We start from the raw sequence: 25,925 nt of genomic DNA, 5'->3' as shown, positions 1-25,925 counted from the left end.
CTGTAAGAGCTTGGTATCCTGCTCAAGCCAGCAATCCTTGCCAATACAGAGAAAAAAGCACACTGCCAGCATGGGTGCAACCATTTTCAGCAACAGTTTTAGTAACATGAACTGTCTTCTGATAGCCCTTATCTTTCTCCAACAGTTGCACTGGAAGCTGAAGAGATTGACTTCAATTTGACACCCAATTACTGTTAATTAAAATTTACAAAAATAAGACCCACTACAAACAGAAACTGCAAGCAAAATGAAATCTCTATTATGTCCCCCTTATCAGGCTACTCAAAAGCAGTTCTCTTTTAATACCCCTACTCAAGGGAAATTTTTTTAAATTAAAGAAAACCATCCATTTTAATATTGTATGTCACTTCTTTATGAATTGACAGTGAAGAGATTGTATATGAGAATAAAGTAATTAACATAAATATACCACAAATAGTTGTAGGTAAGATCTTACCTACACTATTTTGACAGCTTTTAAAAATAGACTTAAAGTTCACAGGCATGGTCTGATACTGTCCATACCAGCAAAATCAAGCCTTTATATAAATTATACAGCATAGGCAGTTACCTCCATTTAGTTTCAGTTTTAGAACAGCAGCAAAAATATGTTAAGAGTTACTTTCTTTAGCTCCACATTTTAAAATAAACTTATTCTTTTTTCTAACACTGAAATTTTCAGCTTTGTAATGGTTCCTTAATATTGCACCTTTAAACAGTATTGCAGTTCCTTAGGTGGAGAAGGCTTCTTAGAAAACTGAGGTAAATTTTTCACTTCTATCTACCATGTCATATCACACCATACTATATAATTCCTATTGTAATACAGCCCTCCATCCTTGAATCTTTTCCATGTTATAGGCCAAATACTGAATGTTCAATGATTTCCTTTGAACTCTCCACGCTAAACAATATTCCTACTCAGTAGAGCTAATTGCTATCCTTCATCAAATCATTTGCATTTTACCCTCTAGATCTTTAATTTCAGTTAGCTGGTAAAGCTATTTGAGATTTGCAAACATCCCCACTAAGCTTAACCCATCATTTTCTCAGGAGACAGGAAAAAATATATTGCAGTACACATATATATTCCAATTTCATATATCTATTTCCAATTTATATTCAAATCATTTTTTCCCTTCACAAGATATTCTTAAACTGGAATTTGCACAGCAGAATAATTAAATCAATGCAAGAATTTTGGTAAACTAAAGGTAGGCTTACCTTAAATAACTCCTAGAGTTAATCCACAAGATATATAGAAAGTTCCTCTTCACAAAGTATAAAAACATCTCAAAGGAGTGTTACCCTAAGAATACTTGCTATGTAGGAAGTGGATATAAAGCAAAAAAAAAAAAAAAAACAGTAGACACTATGTATTAGTATAAAATAGTTGCTTTGGGTGCTGTAAGAAATGACTATTTTTTGTTTCAAGTAGAGTTTCTCTCAAAGAGAATAATCATCTTCACAATGTCTATGATTCACATTAGATTCAGGGTATCTCTTGACTTTCTCATGGATATACTTTCACCTTATTTTTGTCAGCTGAGTCCATACAGAGTTTTTTGGCTGTCATTAACAAGACAGGTCAGGAAAGCAGTTGTCAAGTGTATGTTTCCTGACAATTTTCATTTCTCACCTCATTGACAGACAGGTCTTCCTGCTTAGACAAACATAGTTCTGTATTTATTTTCTATCAAGGTCTTTTGTACTTGAGATGTTTAGTTTAAAATTAAAATATTCAATATTTGACAATCTTATCAGAAACCTTCTCAAGCTCTGTGTTTACCCAAGATGTAAATCAAGGTGGTTTTGATTTTAAATCAATTTTGAGCTTTTAACTGGCACTATATTTTACAGTAATTTTTCATCATTCAGGAAATATCACATCTGCCACTCTGATAGAAATGTTTTTTTCCCCCCCTTTATCCTTTCAGTGTAGTCACACCTGGCCACTGGCCATATGATTTTACAGACTATCCATAACTTACTTCAAATTAAGGAAGCAAAAATAAATGCAGCTACTAGATTTTCTGTGTGTTATTAAAAACAATTATAGTCATTGCAATTAGGGGAAGAACTACAAACCTTTAGTGTCCTTTTAAGAACTGGTGGTCTGCTGCCTACAAAAATCATTCCTTAACAAACAAAAACAAAAAATACTGTTATTACTAAAGCAAGATTTCCAACTAAAATGAGATTTCAAAATCAATATTTTTGTAGAAGGAGAATTTAATGTGGAGGAAAGGAAGACAGAGAAGTAAACTGCACAAAGATGTCTCCCACACAATTCAGCTAAGCACATTTTTTCCAGTGGAGAATTTCTGAACTAATATATGGCCTTGGCTTTTTCCTTTCTGACACAGTAGAATCAAGTGCTGGACACATGTATGCTAATAGCTATTTCAGGTTTGCTAGCTTTTCTGAGGTTATTGATAACATAACCAGAAAAACCTTTCAGAACATTAATGTACTATAAATGACCTTTCAAAAACCTTCAAGCTTCAAAGTTATGCTGAGCATGATTACACAGCCCTGCAGAACTGCATCTGCTCTCAGTGTACTCCCTGCCAGAGCTGAATCCACTGCTTCAGTGTCCATCCCATGACAGGAGTGACAGCAGCTCTGAACCTGGACACCACAGCTTGCCACAGGACACCAGAATGTCAAACACTATATTTGCACTAATTTCATCTTGTTTTACTTGGAATGCAATAAAGAAAGACTTAAGCTTCAGCCTTGAAACTGCCCACATGAAGGACAGTAATTGCTTTCTCTCACTTAGAACAAATAGCTTGTGTTTTACTGGGAATCTTTAACAGATCTAGAGGACAGATTTAGTAGGCCATAATTGCTGTCCTTTGTATAGTCCTATCTGATATCCTTAAGCTTCCTTCTCAGAAAATGAAGATGCATTACAGCATTTCTGGAGAATGTGAGCATCTATTCTGTTCTTTTGCTTGAAAAACTAATTTATTTTATTGTTACATTACTGACTACCATCTAAATATTAACTGGAAATACAGCTCTGTGAATAAATACCTAAGTATTCTCTAGAGTTAATAAAAGCCATTTTTTAATACACTGTAAGCAATGACTTTTAAATTGTTTCTCTCTCTGTGAAAGTTAGTTACCACTTTCTTTTAAAAGTAAGTCATGTACTATCAAGGGAACACAAGTTATACTAGGAAGTTTTCCAAGCAATCATCAGTAATGTTCTGTAATTCTTATATACCCACTTTCCCATTTTCATGTACCATGATGGGAAGATCCGTATTTTTGGTCTAAATCAGATTCTGTACATGGCACTGGTGATGCCACACCTCAGGTGTTGTGTCCAGTTTTGGCCCCTCACTATAAGAAAGATGTTGAGCTGCTGGAACAAGTCCAGAGGACAATGGAGCTAGGTGGAAAGTCTAGAGAGTGAGACTTATGAGAAGTGGGTGAGGGAGTTGTCATCAATCTGGAGAAAGGGAGGCTCAGGGGACACCTTTTCACCTTTTCACTCTCCACAGTCTCCTGAAATGTGGTCAGCTGGGAGTTTGCCTTTTCTCCCAGGCAACCAGTGATAGGCAAGAGAAAATGGTCTCAAGCTGCACCAGGGGAGGTTCAGGTTGGACATTAGGAAGATTTCTTCACTGATAGGGTGGTGTCACCAACTCTGGAAGTATTCAAGAAATGACTGGATCTAGCACTCAATGCTGTGGTTTAGTTGACATGGTGACATTTAATCAAAGGTTGAACTCAATTATCATCGAGGTCTTTTACAATCTTAATGATTCCACTATTCCTCCACTATAATATAGAGTTAATTTCTGAAAATTCTGTACTCTATCAGAAATTTAAAAGTGAAAAAAAAAAAAAGTGTGCTCTCCTTAACTGTTGCATAAAAGGAAAGCACTTATTACTCTTCTAAGGACATCAGCAGCAACAGGAGCAATAAAACTTCATCTTCTACAGATTTAAATATCTTACTGAGAATGTACTCACTGAGAATGTAGCTTAGTGGAAACCCAATGGGCTGTTTTAACTTTTGATGCTGTAATGTTTGTGTGCAACTGTTTATTTTTAAGACTCCATCATGCTAAGCACTGTATACACACGGGAAAAAGTGTGATCCTTACCATCAAAGGAGCTGACCTCTTAAACACATTACTACAGAAATTTCAGCAGTCTGGAAGTGAGATGATAAGAGACAGAAATAGAAAAAAAGCATGATGGTGGGTGATACAGCAGTCTCATAAGTAAAAACCGAAGCAAGGAGAAATGATCCCTTAGCATAAGTCTGTTTAACACATTTATAGTATTAGGCACTGAGGGGCACACCTCATTTCCTGCAGGAATTTCTTCCACTATTAAAGACAGTCAGGTCAAAAGAATCTTTTTCTGCTGTCTTAACCCAAATGATGAAGCAGAAAACTGAGACTAGGAGCTGAAAACAAGCCTCCTTATAAATAAAAATTTGATATTGGAAACCTTGCTATATTTAAGAGCCTGTGAGAAGTAAAACACCAGGATATCCATTGCTGCTCTTCTAATGGCCTATTATAATGTTTAACTACAAAATTATATCAACCAATTTTTGAAATTCCTTTAGTGGTAACTTTTATATTCTGATTTAATGCACTTACCAAATCCCCACCCTTGCTATCACTATAGGAATGAACAATAAAAGTCACTGAAACAACGTTACTTTCATCCCCACACCAGTGCCACCTTGTGTACCCAGAACATCTGGCATTTATGATATACAAGCAGAAAGGGTCACAGAAATCCATAATGTATTTTAAAAGGAAATGTAGCTAAAGCATTAACTACGGAAGGACTACATATTTTATTTCTTCAAAGAGCCAATCAAGTATTCACTAATTCTCAGGATCCTGTAATCACATAATCCAGTTGCTTTGCACAGAAAGCTTGCTGAAAAGTAGTGTACCCTACACTGTATTTTTCAACATTTTGCCTTGGACCTTATCCTCAGGATATAAAATATTATAGTAGGATCCTTAATGGTTGCCTGTGACTTTGAAAAACATACATTATAGAAATATATGGGAACGGTCCTATTTTTCAGGTTCAGTCCTTCCCAATTTGAGCAATAATGTCTTAATGAATTAAATACAGGAGAAGGAATTAGAAGACCAATGTTTGACTGTTAGCTTAGTGTTAACATGGAAATTCTGTTTCCTAAAACAGTTTTCCTATCGAGAAAACAGGAAAAACAGTTTGTCATGATTTGCACCTTCATAGGTTTCAAGCCTCAAACAATGATTATTAGATAGTATGAAAACCTCAGATAAAATAATACAAAAAATCAGATTACCTAGGTCATGCAACTAGAAGATAACACTCAGACTACTATTCAGAAGGCCTGTCTTAATGTTTTGCTTAGTCCTTTCTGGAGGACTATCAGTGGTTGAACATAGCTTTCTGTCTTTAAGCAGTATTCCTGTAATTTTCCTTCATCAAATGCATACCTAAAGATATAGAACTGGGAATATCATTCCCAATTTGAGTTTCTTGTTTCTGAGTACACACAAAGAACTTCACTTTACATTGATATATCAATCTCTTGCCAGAGCTGCAGGGCTGAGTGACAAAAGGAAATCAAAACTAGGCCTCTTCAACAGTGAAGATTGCTAAAATTTTTTAGCTCTTAATGCACCATAAAATTCAATGCTCTGAAATATTAGCAGCAGTTTGGATGAGAATCAGCCTTTCCACTTTTAGCTGTGGAAAAGACATGCATCTACATATACTCCAAGGCAGCATTCTGAGGTTTATCCCTGTAAGTTCTCTACAACGCTGTCCTACCTGAGAAGTAACCCTTGAAAATGGTGCCTGGAAACCACCTGTCTTGTCTTCCAGACCCTAAACCAGAAAATTGTTAGAAAAATGCACTGGAATGAAGAAGTTTCTTGTACCCTCTGCAACTTAGTACATACTGTTCTTTGGAATTTGTGTTAAATCTCTCCAAAAATATCTCACAGAATAAATGATCCTTCTCTCCCCATAAATGTTCTTTTCACTAGAAGCTAAAGATAAAGACACCATTGGTCTGAGTTGATGGAGAAAGGCAGCTAATCTAAGGTGACTCAGAGGATAATTCAAAATTGAACCTTTTTGGACAAATTTGCAAAATAAAGCAAAGGCAAAGCCAGCCATTATGGGGATATTACTTGTTCAATTTCACAGCCTAATAAGAAAAAAAGATGCACTATAAAGCAAGAAAGGTCCTTTTAATTACCTTCCATTTGGGAAAAACAAAAGAAAAAAGACAGCAGCTTTGCACCACAGTTGCTTCACAGAGTTTATGAAACATTTCCTTCGATTTCATGTTACATCTTCTTTACTTGGCAAATGAAGTTGTTTGCTCATAAACATTGTAAAATACAATACAGAAAAAACAGGAGATCTTTACACACAGTCATAGGCAAACACCAGCTGAGTGCACAAGTACTAAAATTCTTCATAAATATGTCTAAATATCTCTAAATAAGAGTCACACAATGTTCTCCACCTGGTTTATCTTGAAATGAATTAAAAAGTGCTAACATGGGAAAAGAAGCTACTCTGGTCAGAAAACATTTCTTGTCACTTTCCTTTAATATATTCTGGTGGTTTCTGTTTTGTTTTGTTTTGTTTTGTTTTTTCCTGTCTCTTGAATGATATTGCAAGCTAAAAAACAGTATGTTAATAATAACTGAAAAAGAAATCTAAATTTATAAACTGACTTCTCTTCAAAAAGCTGTTATACACCAATCTATTTATCACTGTGTTCTGCACTGGGAAATATTCTCTTTGAGAATGGGATAAAAGTTTTTCCATAAGGCTGCACACAACATATTTAGGGGAAAAAATACCTGCAGTCAATCAAGTCTCTTAGCAAAAATGAAAGATATTAATCCTCAAAGTCTTAAGCTATCTTCATTGTTTTTAAGTAAATGTGAAATAACTATGTATAATGTAATCTTGAGGTAATACACGTGTTTCAGCATATTGTTTCAGGCTCAGCATCACTAATACCATTTATTCAGGTTGAAGTGAGTGAAAAATGAGGCTCACATTCAGGTTTCTACAAAACCCCACATAGACAGACTCAACAAAGTTTCTCAATTCTTGTCTCTCCTGTTAGGCTGACTGGTAAAGAGACTGTATATTTTTTCCCACATGAAGATAAAAAGCTCAGTATTTTCTTGCAGGTAGAAAAATTCCTCCCTGTCAATTAATTGAAAAAATACATAGCTCACATTGACTGAACTTTTATTTCTATGTCAGAAAAACATACAGAAAATCTCTCTAACAAGGCAGTTTGGTAAGAATAAATGAGACTATACTTGAATAGGATTTGCAAGATCACCTTTATTCCACAAGTACAAAAGGTGAAAACTCCAATGTCCTCATTATTCTTGTCAATTCACATTTTTTCTCCATACTAAAATACTGAAAGAAGTCACCAACCTTCTCTTAAAATATCACCCAACAAGACAGTCACATAAGCAGAGTACTACTAAGCCAATTGCAGACTAAGAACTGGCAATTTGAATTTTGTCATGCAGCTGGAAAAGGCAGCAATGGTTTAAACAAATTACAGGACTGCAAACCATTATTTCTAGTAAAAGCTAGGAGAGTTTTGAAGGTCCTAGATACCATAAGCAAATAAGCAACTTCGGATCAAGAAAGTTTGATTAGCATTAAACATATTCAAGGGTTGAGGACTGGAACCTCACTGCCATCAGCCTGTGTTATAAGGTAGGTTGGTTGTGCTGGTTTACTCTGCTTGTTAATTTCGTTTTATTTTTCATAAAATTATAATTTAAAAACAGCATCAATCATGTTAAGCACATTATTGTTTAAAGGCTTAACTGGAAGTTATTTGATCCAGATACTAGTTGAAATACTGCCAGATTAATTATTTGTGACTTTGTTTTGCATTCACTATAAGGCAACATTTTACTTTAGAATAAACTGCCTAGACTGTCTAACTTGAGCTGACATTACTTGCCCAGAATTGTATAAGATTACTTACAAGACACTCCATTGATCAAAATATTTCTTTTCTGGTCAAAAGTGCTCTAATTAAAATATTTTCACTGTTCTTTTTAGATACTTCTTGTTCACAGAGCTTCCTTTTGTCACAGGTTTGGAGACAATCACACAACTGAACACACTGAGTCCATGTGACAACAGCCAAAGTTTATTAATGGACACCCTCCTTTATATGGGCTTCCAAATTCCTATGCTGGAACGTTTGATTGTTTGAGGTCTTAACACAGCCCAGCTCATGGGCCAGTTAGATGTCTGCCTTCGATGCTGAATGGGTTTGGCTGGGGTCCCCTGTTTGAGTTCTAATCCAACCTATCACTGTCTTACCCAGGGACTTGTTTACTTCCAATCTTTAACAAATGAGGCTGGTGGAGTTCGGGTCTGTTATGGCCCATTTTAACTTTGCAGCTTACAGACCAGCTGTAGCTATCTCATGGTTTTCTAAACCCTAACCCTAGGGGAAACCCTGACCCCAGACAGAGCAGTAAATGTAGCCTTGGGCTGAGGGTGGGTTTCAAGCAGAAAGGTGTGAGGAAGCCGTGTTGTGGCAGTGCTGTGCTTCCCTTGCCATGCCTTTTGCAGCTGCAAAGTCCCTAGAGCTCAGGGCTTTGTGGTTGTCAGAGCCCTAACCCTAGATTTAACCCTAACCCTAGGTTTAACCCTAGCCCTAGGTTTAACCCTAACCCTAGGAGGAGCAGTAAAAGTAGCCTTGGGCTGAGAGTGGTGCCAAGCAGAAAGGTGTGCAGGAAGCTATGTGTGGTAGCTCTGTGTTCCCCTTGGCATGCCTTTTTGTAGCTGCAGTGTGCCTGGAGCTCTGGACTTTATCATTTTCTCAACCCTAAGCCTAGACTTAACCCTAACCCTAGGTGTTACCCTAACCCTAGGCAGAGCAGTAAATGTACCCCTGGGCTGAGGCTGGCTCCAAGCAGAAAGGTGTGGAGGAAGCCAGGTTGTGGCAATCCTGTGTTCCCTAGAGTTCCAGGCACAGTGCAGGTACAAAAGGCATGCCAGGGGGAGCACAGGATTGCCACAACCTGACTCCCTCCACTCCTTTCTGCTTGGAGCCAGCCTCAGCCCAAGGCTGCATTTGCTGCTCTTCCTAGGGTCTGGATTACACCTAAAGCTGCGGTTCAGAGAACAACAAAGCCCAGATCTCCAAGCACACTGCAGCTGCAGAAGGCATGTGAATGGGAACACAGGACTTCCCCAACATGGGTCCCTCCTTTCTGCTTGGAGCCAGCCTCACTGTAGGGTATGGGGTTGTAATTGAACAAGAGTTTTTCATGCAATTTGGAAGAAAATATGAACATACAAAAAACTTTTTTTTTTTTTCAGTGCTTAAAGAAATACATTCTGAGCACCAGGCAGAAAAACGCACCAAGCTCTTCAGATAACATTCACTATGCTGTAGAGTAAGCAAATATAAAGACAATTAATAAAATAAAGCTCTGTATTTTATAGGAAAGAAAAATAATTGTGAGAAAAAGAGATGCACAGAAGAGTATTATATTAAGGTGCTCTTTAAATACAGAAGCAGTTACTTCACAACAAAATGAAAAGATTCTGCCTGCAAGGCTTTCAAAGTTAAATAAATCTACTTATGTTTGTTGTTCTAATTTAGTAGGTCAGTATTTCAAAGACAAGCAAGCTGGCAGGAAAATGAGGGAAACAGTTGTGTGGAGGGTAGTAAGAAAAGGCTTTGGACCTGAATTACTCTTGGCATTTACAGGTTGTGAGTAATGTTAATAAAAATTACAGTTGCAACAGTGATGACTCTCTGCTATAATACATACTGTCAGGAGCAGCCTCTTCAGTGACCTCTGGTAATATGATTCTGCTGGTGGATGCTTGCAAATCTGCTGAGGAAGCAAGTTAGAGCTGCAGAAATGGCACGCCATCCCTCATTCCCTAAACAGGAATCTGGCACTGAACCAGAGATTCAAAAACTACATTGTGCAAAAGTAAATAAGAAAATAAAAAACCCTTTTTCCTACTCAGTGTTCCTGAGAGGAACAGTTCTAGTCTACGGGAGATAAGGGTCATGATAGCACATAACCACAGGCTCTTTATCTAACAGATCGATGGCTATTCTTGTGGCTGTGTAAAAATGTCTTTTGTCCACAGGAAAACTGCTGAAAGAACAGAGCAATTGGAAAAAGTGTTACCTTTTGCATGCTGGAAGCAAACACATTTATTGCTCATATCTTTTGTTGTACCTTCTTCAGCTATAGCACTCTATATTTCATCTTCAGCACACCCTTAAAATTACAAATGCATCTATTATCTACAAGCATTTGCTAGAGAAATGCAACATATAATTACAACAGCAAAAAAGCTACTTGATTTGCAGTTCTTCTGGAGTTCAGTTTTATAATTTCAATAACACTTTCAAAAGAATAAAAGACAGCTGCTTACCTTAGGCACTAATCCTGGAGAAAATGTTTTCTTTTGTCAGAGTAATACACACTAAAAAGTAACTAATCATTAACACTCCACCAGTCTAGTTCCTAGATCTGTAACTATCATTTTCCTGGAGTTTCTGCTAATAGAAGCTGTATTCATCTTTTCATTTCTTCCTGAAGTACAGCAAAGTAGTTGAAGAAGCTGTGTTTATGTGTAAAAGAGCGTCAACTCCCTGTTGTGAACAGGCTGTTTCTTGCCTATTACAGTAAATAAAATAGATAAGCATTGTTTAAAAACTTATTTTAATATTGACATTTTTGTACTGCTTCTTTTTCTCCCTCTCTCTTACACCAAAAAAAAAAAAAAAATAAAAAAAAAATAAACTTTGAGACAATTATTTTTCATTCTTAGTGATTGTGGGAAGTAATTCATGGGGATAACAAGTGCAATGGGTTAAACATTATTTGTATCCCATCTACTTCTTTCATATAGAACTTGTGTCTTTCTGTTGCACTGAAAGTATTAACAGAAGTTTGGTTCTTAGAGCTAAAGGAGCTCTCCAGATGTAACAAAATTTTTTTCCAATATTCTAGGCAAATTTCAATTGTTTTGATATTTACCTAACACTAAAATTTTAATTGTTAAAGTAAAAATCACAGTGGATTAAAAAGAACATTTTAAGTCCTTAAAACTGTCCGTTAGATTAAGATACCAGGAGCCTTTCTCATGTAAACTGTGAAACAGTAAAGTAGCAAACCCCACCATCTTGTGATGTTTGGTCCATCCCTAATTTCTTTAACTAACCAAAGTGTGCCCTCCAGAGAATGTTTTCCCAACTTTTCCAAGTTGTATCTCTTTTTGCCATGCTGGAAATCCCAACATTATTTTGTGGGAGAATATACGAAATTGAGAATATTCAAAAACAATTGACTTGGATATGTAGAAGAAACTTTTAAAAGGTTTTGGAATCTTCCTAAATAGTCCTCAGATATTTAATGCTATCAAATTTTCCAAGTGTCTGTTTCAAACTCTCCTATTCTGGCACAAATGCTATAGTTCTTTGCCCAGCTCTGAGGGAGCACTACAGCTGGAAACGAGACCATATCATTAATTGCCAAGTGTGGGTCTTACATGCATAAAGGCAAACACCAGTGAAAAATCATATTCCTCAGGCAAATTACTTAGAATAATTTCAATGAGTTTTATTTTGCTGAAGAGCAAGAGCTTCCAGCTCACTCCTGGAAGTAAATGTCTTTATTACCATTGGCATTATCATTCAAACCTATTACTTCAGTGTCTAAGGGCCTCTGTCCCCCCAAAAACACATTCACTCATTCAACTACAGAAGGCACTGTTAGTCAGGCAAGTGTATTAGACTAATTTTTTTTTTTAATACTATTTTTTAAAAAAGAGTACTAGCTACTAAGATTATTTCCCCAGTCTGAATCTGGCTAATATTACTGTAATATATCTGATAACTTACTATTCCTAGGTAGATATATATGCAAAATGGAATGGAGAAATACATTTGTATATAATGAATAGATATTGCACATACTTTCAGTGTTTGTGGATTTGAAAGATCAGTTCTATGCACTGACATTGAAAACTTTCTTACATCCTCCGAAATGAGAGCTTTAGCTCCCACACTTGCAATGCAGAGCCAGAGCATTCCTCCTTCCTGTTTTCTGACTGGCATCTGGACACATATCTTTTAACCTTGGGTTAGACTCCAGCTCTGCTGTTGGCCCCATATGGGAGCAGTTGCCAGAGTTTTGCTGCTGTTGGGAAAGTCTACTGTCCCAGCAAGGTTTCTGGCTTTGCAGAGTCTCAATCAAAGGCAATAACTCCTACCTGCAAGTTTGAGTTGTGGCCTTTAAGTCATCATTTTAGCTCCATTACCTGGCACATGCTGCAGGCTGAGATTCTTCATGACCCAGTCACACAACCAAAGAACAAGAAGGAAAACTACACTGGCCATGTGTGCATATACATTCATAGAGCACCATCTCAAAAGTGAAAATCAGCCTGCTTGTTGCCATGTGAGGAATGCACAATTGACTTTTTTTTTTTTTTCCAGAAATTTTACTGCATTAAAAAATGCCATATTATTTTTTCAGATTAGTCAGGCTCATTTTCAGAGTTGAACTTCAATAAGTAGCTGAGGAATAAGAACCTTGGGATTTAAACCAGCATCTATATTTGAATAAGTTGCTTTAGATGTCTTTGCAGTCAATGGAGAGAAGTTGGCATTTCTGGGGCACACTTTATCTCATCTTAAAATAGCTGTCTAAAGCAGGTCAGACGAATTGTCCCCTTGCAGTGCCTTTTACTCCCCACTGACTATAAAAAGCATGACTAGCTCAAATGTACATGTCTACACTGTAGACATTTACAGATAGGTGGTAAATTCCACTCTATATGATTTATGATGAGCTGACTCTGATGTCCAAGGAAGGCTGAGTTCCAACTCAATCTTCCCCTCCTCCAAAGCTGGGTTGTTTATAAGGTTTCTCAGCAATGTGGATACCACTGTATCTAAGGAATTGAACTCCTGCTGTAGCCTTACATTCTTGTCACTTAAATGAACATTCAGATATTACTTATTGTAGATCTGGTGGACATGTGGTCATCTCTGAAACCCTCCCACCGTTTTGAAACACTTCTTGAAAAGTTATTAGGTGAAGATCAATAGAAGAATATGCAGCTAGCACTGCTACATAACTGTCTGAGGTAAACCATGATAAAAATTTCAAACAAAATTATGCAAAAGGATTCTCATCTTGCATTTGTTCTTAATTAACTAATTGAAATGAGATATAATAACAGCATAAATCAAACCACCCATCTCTAACTGTATATTTTGCTTCTTTATCTCCTTCCTACTCATTTTACTCAACTAATTCAGTATTTTATTTGTGATAAAAAATACCTCCTACTTATCCCACTGAAACCAAGCTGGTATTAAATATGAATAAGAGTTTCATTATTCAGCAATATGCTGTATATGCACTGTATATCTTTGTCTTACAAGATATAAGATTTCTGTGGTTCAGGGACTGTCCTTTATTTATTGTTACCTTCATAAGTATATAATCTAAAAACTACCATATATATGATCAAAAGAGTAGTGTTATTTGCACTGAGAGAATAATAAAATCACTCTAGTTTAAGCAAACATCTTCTTAAATAAGGAAGTGTCTTCTTATGTGATGGTCATACTGAATTTTAATATGTTATACTTTCCAATTTTGTACTGCAAAACCGAATTTTGATTTGTAACCTTTCAGGCCCCATGCATGGCACAAGAATGAATGCTGCTTGAAAATAACTGATAGGTCAAGTTGCTATTATTGCACTTGCTTCCTTGTTCATGGAGAGAAGGGGGAATTTTTTTTCCTAAAAATATTACCGTAAAGGAGAACCCCTAGATACTCTCTAAAAGAGTTTCTCCAAAAGAGTTATATTTAAAAACCATTGAATGCATGAAAAATCTTACACTGGATCAGTTTGCTTTGATTTTGGCCCTTGTAGAACCCACTAGTACTTTAAGGATGAGAGAAAAATAAAATATTTCTGTTTTCTTCATGTAATTTTTGTAAGTTTTCCACTTAAATTTTTTTTGCTTTAATTCCATTGTTCTGTGAGAACCTTTATATGATACCCCATTTCTTTGTGATTGTGTAATCCATTTTAACATAAACTCTTGAAAGAAAGCTATCTTTTTTCAGAAACAATAATTTCTCATTTCAGGAACCAGAAGTTATTATTTTGAGTTAAATTACTTTACTATGACACTCTGACTATAGATAGAAGAGTCAGAATACAGAACATTCTAGTCCTAAATTCCTGTAAGGCAATAATTCTCATTTTCATCCAATTTATTTAGCCTCACATGCATGGAAAACACTGTATGATCAACATTGGCCCCCCACAACATCCCTCTCTCTAAACTGGAGAGAGATGGATTTGGTGGGTGGGGTGTTAGATGGATAAGAAATTAGCTGGACAGTCACATCCAGAGGATAGTGGTCAATGGCTCAGAGTCCCAATGGCCATCAGTGACAAGTGTGTCCCTCAGGGGTTTGCACTGGGACCAGTGTTATTTAATATCTTCATTAATGACATCGACAAAGGGCATGAGTGCACTCTCAGCAATTTGCAGATGACACCAAGGTGAGTGGTGCAGCTGACACACCTGAAGGATGGGATGCCATCCAGGGGCACCTGGACAAGCTCAAGAAGTGGGCTGGTGGAAATGCCAGGAGTTTTAACAGCACCAAAGGCAAGGTGCTGCTGCTGGGTCAGGGCAACCCCTGCATCAGCACAGGCTGGGGGAGGAACAGACCCAGAGCAGCCCTGCCAGGAAGGACTTGGGGTGCATGAGAGGCTGGACATGAGCAGGCAAAGTGCCCCCCCAGCCCAGAAAGCCAATTGTGTCCTGGGCTGCATCTAGAGCAGCATGGCCAGGGGAGGGGATTCTGCCCCACTGCTCCACTCTGGTGAGACCCACCTGGAGTGCTGCATCCAGCTCTGGGGCCCCTTCACAGGAAGGACATCAATCATCAACCATGATGATTAGAGAGCTGGAGCACCTCTCCAGTGGGGAAAAGCTGGGAGAATTGGGATTGTTTAGCCTGGAAGAGAGAAGGCTTTGGGGTGACCTAATTGTGGCCTTCCAGTACCTGATAGAGCCTACAAGAGGGATGGAGAGAATCCATTTACAAGAGCATGTAGTGACAGGACAAGGGACAATGGCTTTAAATTAAAAGTGAGCAGCTTTGGGTTAGACATTTGGAAGAAATTTCATTACTGTGAGGGTGGTGAGGCACTGGAACAATTTGCTCAGAGAACTTTTGGATTCCCATCCCTGAAATATCCGAGTCCAGCTTGGATGGGGCTCTGAGAAGCAACTGGTCTAGTGGAAGGTGTACGTGCCCATGGCAGGAAGGTTGGAACTAAATTATCTTTAGGGTATGTTCCAGTCCAAGCTATTCTATTATTCTATACTTACTCATAAGAATTTCTAAATGTTGCATCATGTTGGATAGGGATTGAAATTCCTCTATAGACATCAAAGCTCTTCTCTGACTTCCACAGGTCTTTCTATACTATGATCAATACATAAAATAAAAAATTCAAGCAGACAAGATACCTGAAAATATATCTGAGACCACAAAAGATTATGTGGTGAGAACAGACCAGAGTCACAGTTACATCAGTGTTTGACAAATGAAGGATATGCTCTCTTAAAAGGGTTAGATGAATTCTGTTTTTAAGGTTCTGAATATTTGCTGTCCATTTGCTGCAAGTGATTAATGTATGAATTAAATGTCACAAGGAATATTCTGTACACTATTAAAACACTAAACTTTTGCTTTGCATTCAGGTCCATGGTGCCATATATGACATAGATTGTTTTGTACTCAATTTGAAAGGTTTCAATGGGCTTTCTTGTTTAAGAATTATGTTCTGTAAATATGAAACTGAATTTCTAATTAGGAAATTTATCAAACAGAAAGAAAAATTAAAGACAGAGGATGTGATACTTGGTGATTAAATATACTCCTCTCAGGACTGGAAGAAGGGTTCAGAAGATAATTGTTGTTGTTAATTTAAAAATGTCCTGAAGAAGTAACATTAAATGTACTCTAATTAACTTTGCCAGTTAGTGAAGCTATACATTTTTTACTTGAAAATACTGGTATTTCTTCTGTTCCAAAAATGCACATAATTAAACATTAATTCAATTTTAATTGCATCCCTAGTGAACACTCGTATGCCATTTTGTCTTTTAAAACTTTGGCTAGTTTAAAGCAAAAGAACTTGTACTGGCATATCAGCCAGAGGCATGATGTTGTCTTTGATTGACAGCTACACTAGTGACTCTTTTAATAAGATGGGGATGATATGGTTGGTATAGATAATTTTTCTCAGTGTGGGTGAGAGCCTCAGGCACAAGTAGTTGAAATGAATGCTTGAAACCCTATGCTTTTAAGTAGTCCCAGAGGTATAGCTAATCCAACACTTCCCTATATCAGGCTATCACATATCAAATGCTCTGAAGTATCTGTCCAGCAACAAAGGAGAGGTAAGAACTCACTTATCTAATAAAGTGTGAGTGATTGGAGTTATTTCATGTGTGTGCTTCAAAAAGGAGTTTTGTTGCAGTAATTAATTAGATGAGAAGTGTTTCCTGTGTATGCACATGGAACAGTGCTGCTTCCAAAGAAGGTCCTATGCAGGAAGGTACAAAGTAGAAAGTGTGGAGCTGAGGATCTAGTTTATAATCATGAAGAGGAGAGTCTGAGACTGACGGAGATGAGTTGCAAAGAGCTTTGGAAGTAAGATAGAAAAACACTGCTCCACAGCCAGGAAAAGGGAAAATCTGCCTGTTTTGGTGAGCCAGGTTTTGCCAAGCTTCTTCCTTGGACCCTTCTACAGTAAAAATAAATCAGCTATTTCAGCAACAGACTTTTATTCTGCTCTAAGTAATTTCCATGGCAAAAGGATATTGCCTGCATAATTCATGGTGTTCATCTAGGGTCTTTGGTTTTGCAAAAGATTTTGTGTGTCAGGTTTTGGTAGCAAAGGGTTAGAGTGGTGGCTTCTGTGAGAAGCTCTGTGTTTGACAGAGCCAGAACCAGACAGTGCCAAGATGGACCTGACACTGAACAAAGCCAAGTCCATCAGCAGTGGTGGATGTGATCCCACCAGCCTCTGGGATAACATATTTAAGATGGAGAAAAGGTTATTGTGCAGGAGAAAACTGCTGCCAGAGAAGAGAGAACTCAGAATATGCAAGGGAGGACAGCTATTCAAACAACCAGGTGAACAAGGAGGGGAAGGAGGTGCTCCAAGCCCCAGAGCAGAGATTCCTGATGAAAATCATTGTGAGGCAGCTGTGTCCCTGCAGCCCATGAGGTCTGGTGGAGCAGAGACACACCAGAGCCTGTCCCAGAGGACATCACACCATGTCACAAAATGAATGAGGTTTTTATATCAATGCAGTATAAATGCATCTCTCTTTTCTGGGACAGAAATATTTTTATAGGTGTTCTGGTTTCATGTAACATTAATGGTGCAATTCTTTAATCAAATAAATTGCTCTTCTCCATGCAGACAAACAGATAGACTGAAGTCAAATATTTCAGCATTCTGTGAGAAAACCACCTAAATTTCATCAGAAACTATGCTTGACATAGAGCAATGGTAGTAGTACCAAAATGAAATGCAAACTGCTGACATAATCAAAGCAATGCAATTTGTGAAGCCAAATGTTCATTTTCATCTTAGCATCATGGCGTGATAGTTGTTTAGGGGCATGTTGTGATGTTCTACCTTTGCCCTGCACAAACACAGAGCTCTTTCCAGTTGATAGAAAGACTCATAGTGATGAGAAAGATCTTCACATCAGATAGGTAGGCCACAACTCAGTAAGGCTTTTAAGCATTTCTAAATGTTATGCATATGTCTAGATTGCTTTACTAAATAAGGGTTGAGTTAATCACATATGAAAGTAGCTTTGTTAGTCAAACACTTAATGTGAACATGCTGAAGACCTCTGAACAGGAAGATTTAAATTTTGGTTATGAAGAATGTAAATTCATTAATTAATAAATCTCTTTTATTTCATCGTGTCAGTGTGTATATTTTTTTAATTAACCAGTCAGTAGAGTTCCACCTTGCATTGTTTCATATATAGTACCAGCATTTCTCTTCCAGCAGTGGATGGCCTGATTCCTTAATCAAGCTGATTTTGTTTTGTATTAAAAAGCTTAGCTCAACTTTTTCTTTTAGAAAATTTTATTCTGCTTGAGTGCATTTAATTTAAAGTATGTGTGAGCATGCATGCAAGTTCAGTGCCTAGTAACTGTATTACATAGACAGGAACATCTCAGTGTTTCCATAACTATTCCTTGCTTCTTGATATTTATCACAATGCAATTCAGCTAACTCTGAAAACAAGGCTTCTGTGCTTTAACATACTTTACTTCGTTCAGAACAAAAAAATAAAAGAGTTCCATTTCAGCAATAAAATTATAAGGCAAGAAAAAGAGAGAGAGAAAGAAAAAGCTTCCCACAAAGGCTGTATTGTTTTTGTCATTCTAATAACAATTTTTCAGACCATTAATTAATAACAAAGGACATAAATGCCTAGGTAATTCCAGGAGAAAATGCACTTTAACAGGTCTTCTGACACCTATAATATATAATTCTAATTGTTGCACAGGGTCATATTTTGGGTTTTGCTTTAAATCCAGATATTCTCCTCGTTTCTCTAGGTTGGATATATTTTTTGTCCTGTTATAAAAGTTACTTTTTTTTCTTCTAATAAAGTTAATATTAACTGTGTTCTCTCCAACCTTTAAAATGTGCAGTACTACAGCTGTGTATCAAAATATGGTTACCAAAAAAGATCAAAAATTAAGAGTCTGCAGAGCTTAAACACAAATACATCTCAAGAAGAATGTGTTCTTTTGAAATTATTCCTTTTCTACAGCAGCGTGAATCTGAGCACAATCAAACTTTGCAGAGTATTCAGATAGATGAATAACTATTTTACATGACAGAGAGACAATATCAAATCCTATCTGGGAACTTTAAGTGGACTGTGAATCTATGATGCCCACATATCACTGAAGGAAATTGTTATCATGAAAAATTGTCTGTTTTGAGATGATTGTCTGTAAGGAATTAAAGGTCACAGTTGACTGTCTCAAACACTGTTAAGGTCACAGGAGGGCTTTGCCATGAGATAAGCACAAAATGGGGTGACAGGATGACACTAATTCCAGACCTGGCAGAGGCAAGACCTGGTTAGCTCCTCCTGGGCAGCACATCCAGACAAAAATTCCCACTGTGGCAACCGTGTAAAGAAGCAACTGCTCAGACACATATCACTGGTCAAACCAGAATCAGGCCAAGTTATGGGACAGATGCCATCTGTGACCACCCAACTTCTCCCCAAATGGAACCTCATGGAGCCTGGACTGTAAATTAAGCAAGTGATGGGAGCTTGGGATATGATAGAGGTTGTTTTATTTGCCTGAGGGCTGTCTCAGACAAAGGAGAAGGTTAACAAAACAGTAAAATAAGAGAACTGTGTAGCCAATAAGGATGAGCTACTTTGTTTGCTAAAATGTATAAACAGTGAAAAGTTTTGAACTACCTTGTGACCTCCCCGCAACCAAGAAGCCTAGGAGAAGGATACTGGTAAATTTATCCCACATAGCAATGGGATAATTCTGGATCTGTCTTCTGGTGCTATGGATGGTGATATGTTCTGCTTGGTCTCATTTTCTCTCTCTCTTTTTTCTTTTTTTTTTCCTTTTTTTGCTTTTTATTTTTATTTTTTTTTTTATTTTCTCTTTCTATCTCTCTACCTCACATTTACTCTTAAATAAAATCCACATTACTGACTTTGGCATATGGTGTAATTTACACCTTAATTTCTGCAGAGGCATCTCTCAATAATCAGACCTTAACAATATCCTTAGGCTTTTCACTTTGATTTATGCTACACTCCATATTCAGTTAAGAACTCACTGCAGCCAAGACATGAATTTACATTTTCCACCTCTCTATTAACTCTGTTCTCATTTGGCTTTTTGTCACTGGGAAAAAGCAGGAGTTTGTGGTTCTGTATCTGCTACACTATGATTACAGTGAGAAGTAGCATAATGGAAAGCAAAGGAGATTAGATGAAGTGCAGAAATTAATCAGATGAAATTGGTGGATTAGATTTTCTGATGTAGCTAATTTCTCTGCTCCCATTCTGGTGAAACCCCTTGGGAGAGGTAGCTGAGCCTAGAACCCTTCCAAGGAAACCCAGGAATTATTTTGCAGATAGCAGACCTCTAGACTGCTTTGATGTGCTGTGTTCAGTGGATACACACATACATATATATGAAGATCTATTTTTCTAAAGAGGAAGTCTGTGTATATGATATCAGTGCTAAACTATGTACAGTATCATGAAAAAAAGCTGTGTAAAAAGTTTTTTTCTACTGACAATTTCTAATCATTACTTTGTATGTGCAATTCCTAATGAACTGCATAACATCAGCTTCAATAAATACTATGTTTCCTTGCAGAATAAAAGCAGTTTTCATTCTAGGGAAGAATATAATATTTACAGTGCTTTCCAGACTCTTGAATCAGAGTTTGACTACTTGAAAATTCTAGAAATTGAGCAAAATTATTATATTAGTTGACTTCCACAACAGAATAATGCTCATTTCCTGTTGTTTACAAATGATGACACTTTATTTTGTGGAAAGTTTTTTCTGAATATTACCTCACCTGTAATCCCTTTCTGGTGGTTTGATTTTTTTCTGAAGTGCTTTGGGATTGTTATAGCATCTTCTCTAATTATATGAAAAGTATGTACTGATTGTAATACTCTTTAAATTACTGATTTATGACTGTAAAAATAATGAAGCAGCAAAAGAATAGGCAAAGCAACAGAACTACATTCTGTGGATATACTGTCCAAGCTTTCAATTTACATACTGTCTTACTCTTTAAAATTTTAAATGGGTAGAAACAGGTTTCAGTGTGCTGAACTGTAGCAGAATTGAATTTGACTTGATTATCCTATTCCTGAAGTGTAACTGTTCACTTTAAGTTTGAATCATGTTACAATGCTCTTTTTGATTTTCCAATACCAAACATCATATGTGCTTTGAAAAGCAACTGTTTAAAAGACAGCACATCCTCTGGGATGAATATATTTATTCTATTTTCAATATGTGCCTCTGATTACACAGAAGCAGTGAAAAATTACAAGTTGAAAATAACAAGTTTTCAGGCACTTTTAGTAGTACTTATTATGTATTAGGTCTTTATAAGTATTAGGTGTGTTTCATTTTGATGCATCCCAGAGGTGCACAGCTCTAATGTGGATGATACAAAATGCCTGCTCAGAACTCCGTGGGATTTTGAATGATTAGGGTTATAGTATAATCATGTGACATCCCAAAAAGTAATTTTGATTCAGTTATAAAGTTTTATATTCATTCAGCTGATGCATTACACTGGTAAATCCCATTTTTATTGTCTTATATTGTGGTATTCTGTTGTAAAAACTTTATTGAAGTCCTCTATTTGTTTTGGCTTGATGGATCGAAAAATTGTTTGAGTTGTACAGGTCTGATCACTTAGCAGGTATTCATTTAAATGGGTAATAAGATACAAGGGTTGTGTAATGAGATGGAAAATTGCTAACCACATATTAGGAAATTACTATGGGTTTTGTCCAAATCAATTTTGGCAGAAAATAATAAATCTAGAAAATAGACTTGGAACCTACATTACAGGTTGGTAATCAGTAGGTCACTCTTGTGAAAATATTTTCCTATTTTTTCTTGTTAAATGGGGAAAGGAGCCATTGCCTTATTTAATAGCAATTCCATAGTGAGGTACAAGAGTCATATAAAAAGGGATATGCATCTGAGCTAAACATTCCCTCAGACACAAATTTTCATCTTCTAACTTTTTTTTCCTATTGAATATTGAGATTTTCCTGATCAGCTCCTGGAAGAAGTAGACCACATAATCACCAAGAAAAGGAAGGACAGAAGCAGAACTTCTATGTGTGATTAGGAGACAAGAATGACAGAATGACAGCTCAAGTGTGGATTTACTAGGGTCATTTAAGACTTGGGTCATACTTTCCCCAGCCTTGCTCTGGTCTCCCAGTGTGGTTCTCCCTCAGCCCTCCAGGCCAGAGTCCATGTCAGAAGGAAGTTTGATCTCTCTCCCAGAAGACACATGCTGGTAGCAAGGTGACAGGAGAGAATCAGAGGAGTCATGAAGACATCCCTTTACTGAAGCCCCACTGGAGGCCATTATCACACTTTTCTCAAGGTGAGAAACCTCATTCTCTCCATCCTTTACAATTGCAGCCATCATATTTTATACATATCTATGTTTTTTACAAGTTCATATCCCTCTATCTTGGGCTTACCACAACCCAAAATTCAAAACTGAATACTTAGAATTTCCATGTGGTCATTTTTTGTGCATTTTGTCCACAGAACAAGAATTCTGATGTAAGCAGGCCATAGTGGAGGACAAGTAAATTGCTATGGTAAATTTGTGCTTTTTGCTGTGGGAATTGACATCCAACATTCTAATATAAATCAAGGTCCTAAAAGTTATACCTGAAAGGTCGACTAACAGTAGCAAGGAGACTCACAGCAGCTGCCCACATACCTGTCAGCCCCTACAGACTATAAGGAGATCTTCTAGGCTATTGCCACACAAGGTGAGAAGCCAAAACTATACCATTTCTGAATATCTGGTTTAAACCCAGCCTAAAAGAATAGTATCTCTTCATGTGGTTATTTGCAACTCAAAAACTTTCTCAGAAGCTTCTTTTCTCAGCCCTAGAGCTACTGATTGCTGAGTTACAGCTGTGATTCACTACCAGTGTGTGAAGAAATTTCAATGATAATAAATTAAATATGCTTCTGACCTTTCTCCAGTACTGCAGCTAGTGAACCTAGAAAGGCTGGTACCCATACTGCAAAACAAACTTTTTATGCAGAAGACACTGACAAAATCCAAAATTACTACTGGAAATAGTCACTGGACTGTGATAACTCCCAAAGTGTACCCAGGAAGCATTTAGGAGACATTGAGTTTTCTCAGACCAAAACTTTTAAACAAAAATTGTGCTAATTGTAATAATAACTCAGCAATGTAGACAATTTAATACTGGTACAATGACTGTTGCCTCACACTGGTCAATTTTCTAATACAAACACTGTATGGCTGTACAGACTGACTTCACACCTGTTACAATGTCAGCTCCTGGACAGGTTTTATGTGATCAAGTACTAACAACAATAACCAGGACAAAGCAGAATTAACAGTTTGTTCAATCACACTCTGTGATGACATGCTGTAGTCTTACAAAAATGCTTTTTTTTTAAGACAAGACTGCCCTGCACTACATCTGCAGGAAACAAGGGCTACTGTAAAGCAAACAGGAAGTAATAGTTACATAATTAATTACTTGTAATTAGTACCTACACCTGAGCAAAGTCAGGGTCTGTCCTTACTACTGCCCAAAGCTTTGGCATTATTAGCACATTGTCCCACAACTTACTCTGAGAAACTCCAGGGCTTTATGCAAACAACAGATGGTCTACTTTGTGCAAGTGACAGGTACATTATTTATGGACCAATATAGTTAATCTACTGTTAGTCCCCTGACTTTAAATAAGCTCAGTGTAGGCAGATGCCTGCAATTGCCCAAAGCCTTATTAAAGCCTCCAAAGCTTCAAAGGAGCACAAGACTCAGAGGAAATGCAGTTCAGTCCAAGACTGGGGATGTAGTATTGCCTCAGAATTACATTTAAATAAAATTGGATTTCTCTGCTTCTATTTTAAGAATTTTGTTTATCATAATACTTCTTGAAGTTAAAACAAAATGTGTCTTGTTCTCATTCTAGCTTTCAGAGTGACTTTGCAAAAATTCTCTTTTCTTAAAAAATCATACCTTCTAAGCATCTCAATTCCTTTTGCAAATTGAACTGGACAGTAAGGTCAGTTAGCAGTGAAACAACATTATTTAAAAATAACTCCCCATCATGCATCAGAACTATCCATTAGGGAAACATTAGTGAGATAAAAATGTATGTTTCCCAGCTTGTAGCTTCTGAATGTCTATTTTAATTTTGTTCGTATGCCACTTGCTATCTGCAGTGGATTTAATATTCTCCAATACCAGATTTTATGTGATCTCTCTGGTCCTTTTTGTCTTGCTTTCCATTTACTACTCCATGTTATTATGTGGTTGCATGAAGCTTGAGCTTGGCTATTACTCTTTTGTTTCGTTTCTACTGCCAGAATAGTTTTGATCAATACAGCTTGTAAAGTATTAGCTCATAAAATGCAGTGCATTTAACAAAACTTTTTTCATCTGTCCTAATAACTTTCATTTCAAATATCGAAACTATAAACCATCTACACCTCACTTCTGGCTTTTTAGTATATTTTGCAGACTATTAAATATAAAATACATATGAACAGTTCATCCTTGAAGAAGCACATTGAAGATTTTTTAATAATAGTATATAAATTTATATTTCAAGGTATTTTCTGTTCCAATATGAAGGATACAATATAATGGGGCAGAGCTAACAGGATGTTTTAGTATTTACCTCTAGCTACAGATTTTTTCCATCAGTAAAAGGGCAAAAATACAAAAGGGAGTTGTGGCAATCTCACTTTCTGGGGACTCTACAGAGTAACAAGCTTTTATAATGTATATAAGAGAATTCTTGTTTCTATTACTGAAATTATTATCCCATAAAACCACACCAGGATATCTTTCTAATGATATTTTTATGCAAAATGTTTGATTCAACAACAAGACCTATTCACACCTTTAACACTATTTATGCACAGCTGAACGAACAATTGTTCCTCCACACACTCAGTAACCTAATCATTTTAATCTTAATAACCCACAGAGAAAACTCACAAGCAGTTATTATATGGTGTGTGGGCTGCTTTCCATTCACTTTGGAGATTTCTGCCTGGAATCAGAGAAGTTCTCCACCCCTACAAGCTATAGGTGAGGGAGTCTCATTTTTGTAAGTAAGAAAAGTTCTTTTTTGCCCTCAAATAAAGTAAAACTGAGTATTTATCAAAATCAGAACTATTAAAGTAAAATACACCAGTGAAAATAAAAACTTAGGAAGGTATCACTAATTTTCCTCAAGGAAGTTGTCTTCTCCTCTGAAGCACACCCTCACCAAATTGTAAAGATCCCTTGTGACTTTTCAGATTTCTGACTAGGTGCAAGTTGGTTTTCACATTAATATTGCAAATATATAAAATACATGGATGTTAAAAATGGTATGTTCACAGTTCCAAATAATTGTTTATGGTATATCTGAGGTATCATGAAAACTGGTTTTGGTTTTAAATACTTTTCCTAAACATAATTCAGAAAAATACTTATCAGTAGAGAAAACAAAAGGAAATAATGCTTAAACATCTAGAGTCAAACTTTACCTCTAGAAATCAGCTTCTAAGTTTTACCCAAGTGAGTCCTCTGTGTTCATTTTGTAATAGAATGAAATGTTTATTAATTAGAGAGTTGTTTGATCAAACAGAAAATATCTTATATTGTGAATAGGGGATTAATGAAGCATGTTTTCTTAGCCTGCTGACCAACCTGTGAGGGTTTGCATATCTGGCTGGAGAGCAGCTGGGATGTGGGATGGGCTGAATGGGCACTCACACTGCAGCCTTTCTGCTGGGGATTTTCAGTTCCCCATCTGTCTTCTAGTGTGTGGTTTTCACCATGCTCACAGAAAGCCATTATGTTCCAGATCTCTGTACACTTGGTTGAAATTGGTTCTTGTTTAAAACCCAGTCCCACGGAAACTAGAATATGACATGCAATTTCAATTTCTCTTGCACCCTGATGATTCCATTTCCTCTGGTGTTTGCTT

Source organism: Oenanthe melanoleuca, chromosome 1A (genome assembly GCF_029582105.1).
Source record: "Oenanthe melanoleuca isolate GR-GAL-2019-014 chromosome 1A, OMel1.0, whole genome shotgun sequence".
Taxonomy (NCBI): Eukaryota; Metazoa; Chordata; class Aves; order Passeriformes; family Muscicapidae; genus Oenanthe; species Oenanthe melanoleuca.
This window is presented reverse-complemented; position numbering follows the sequence as displayed.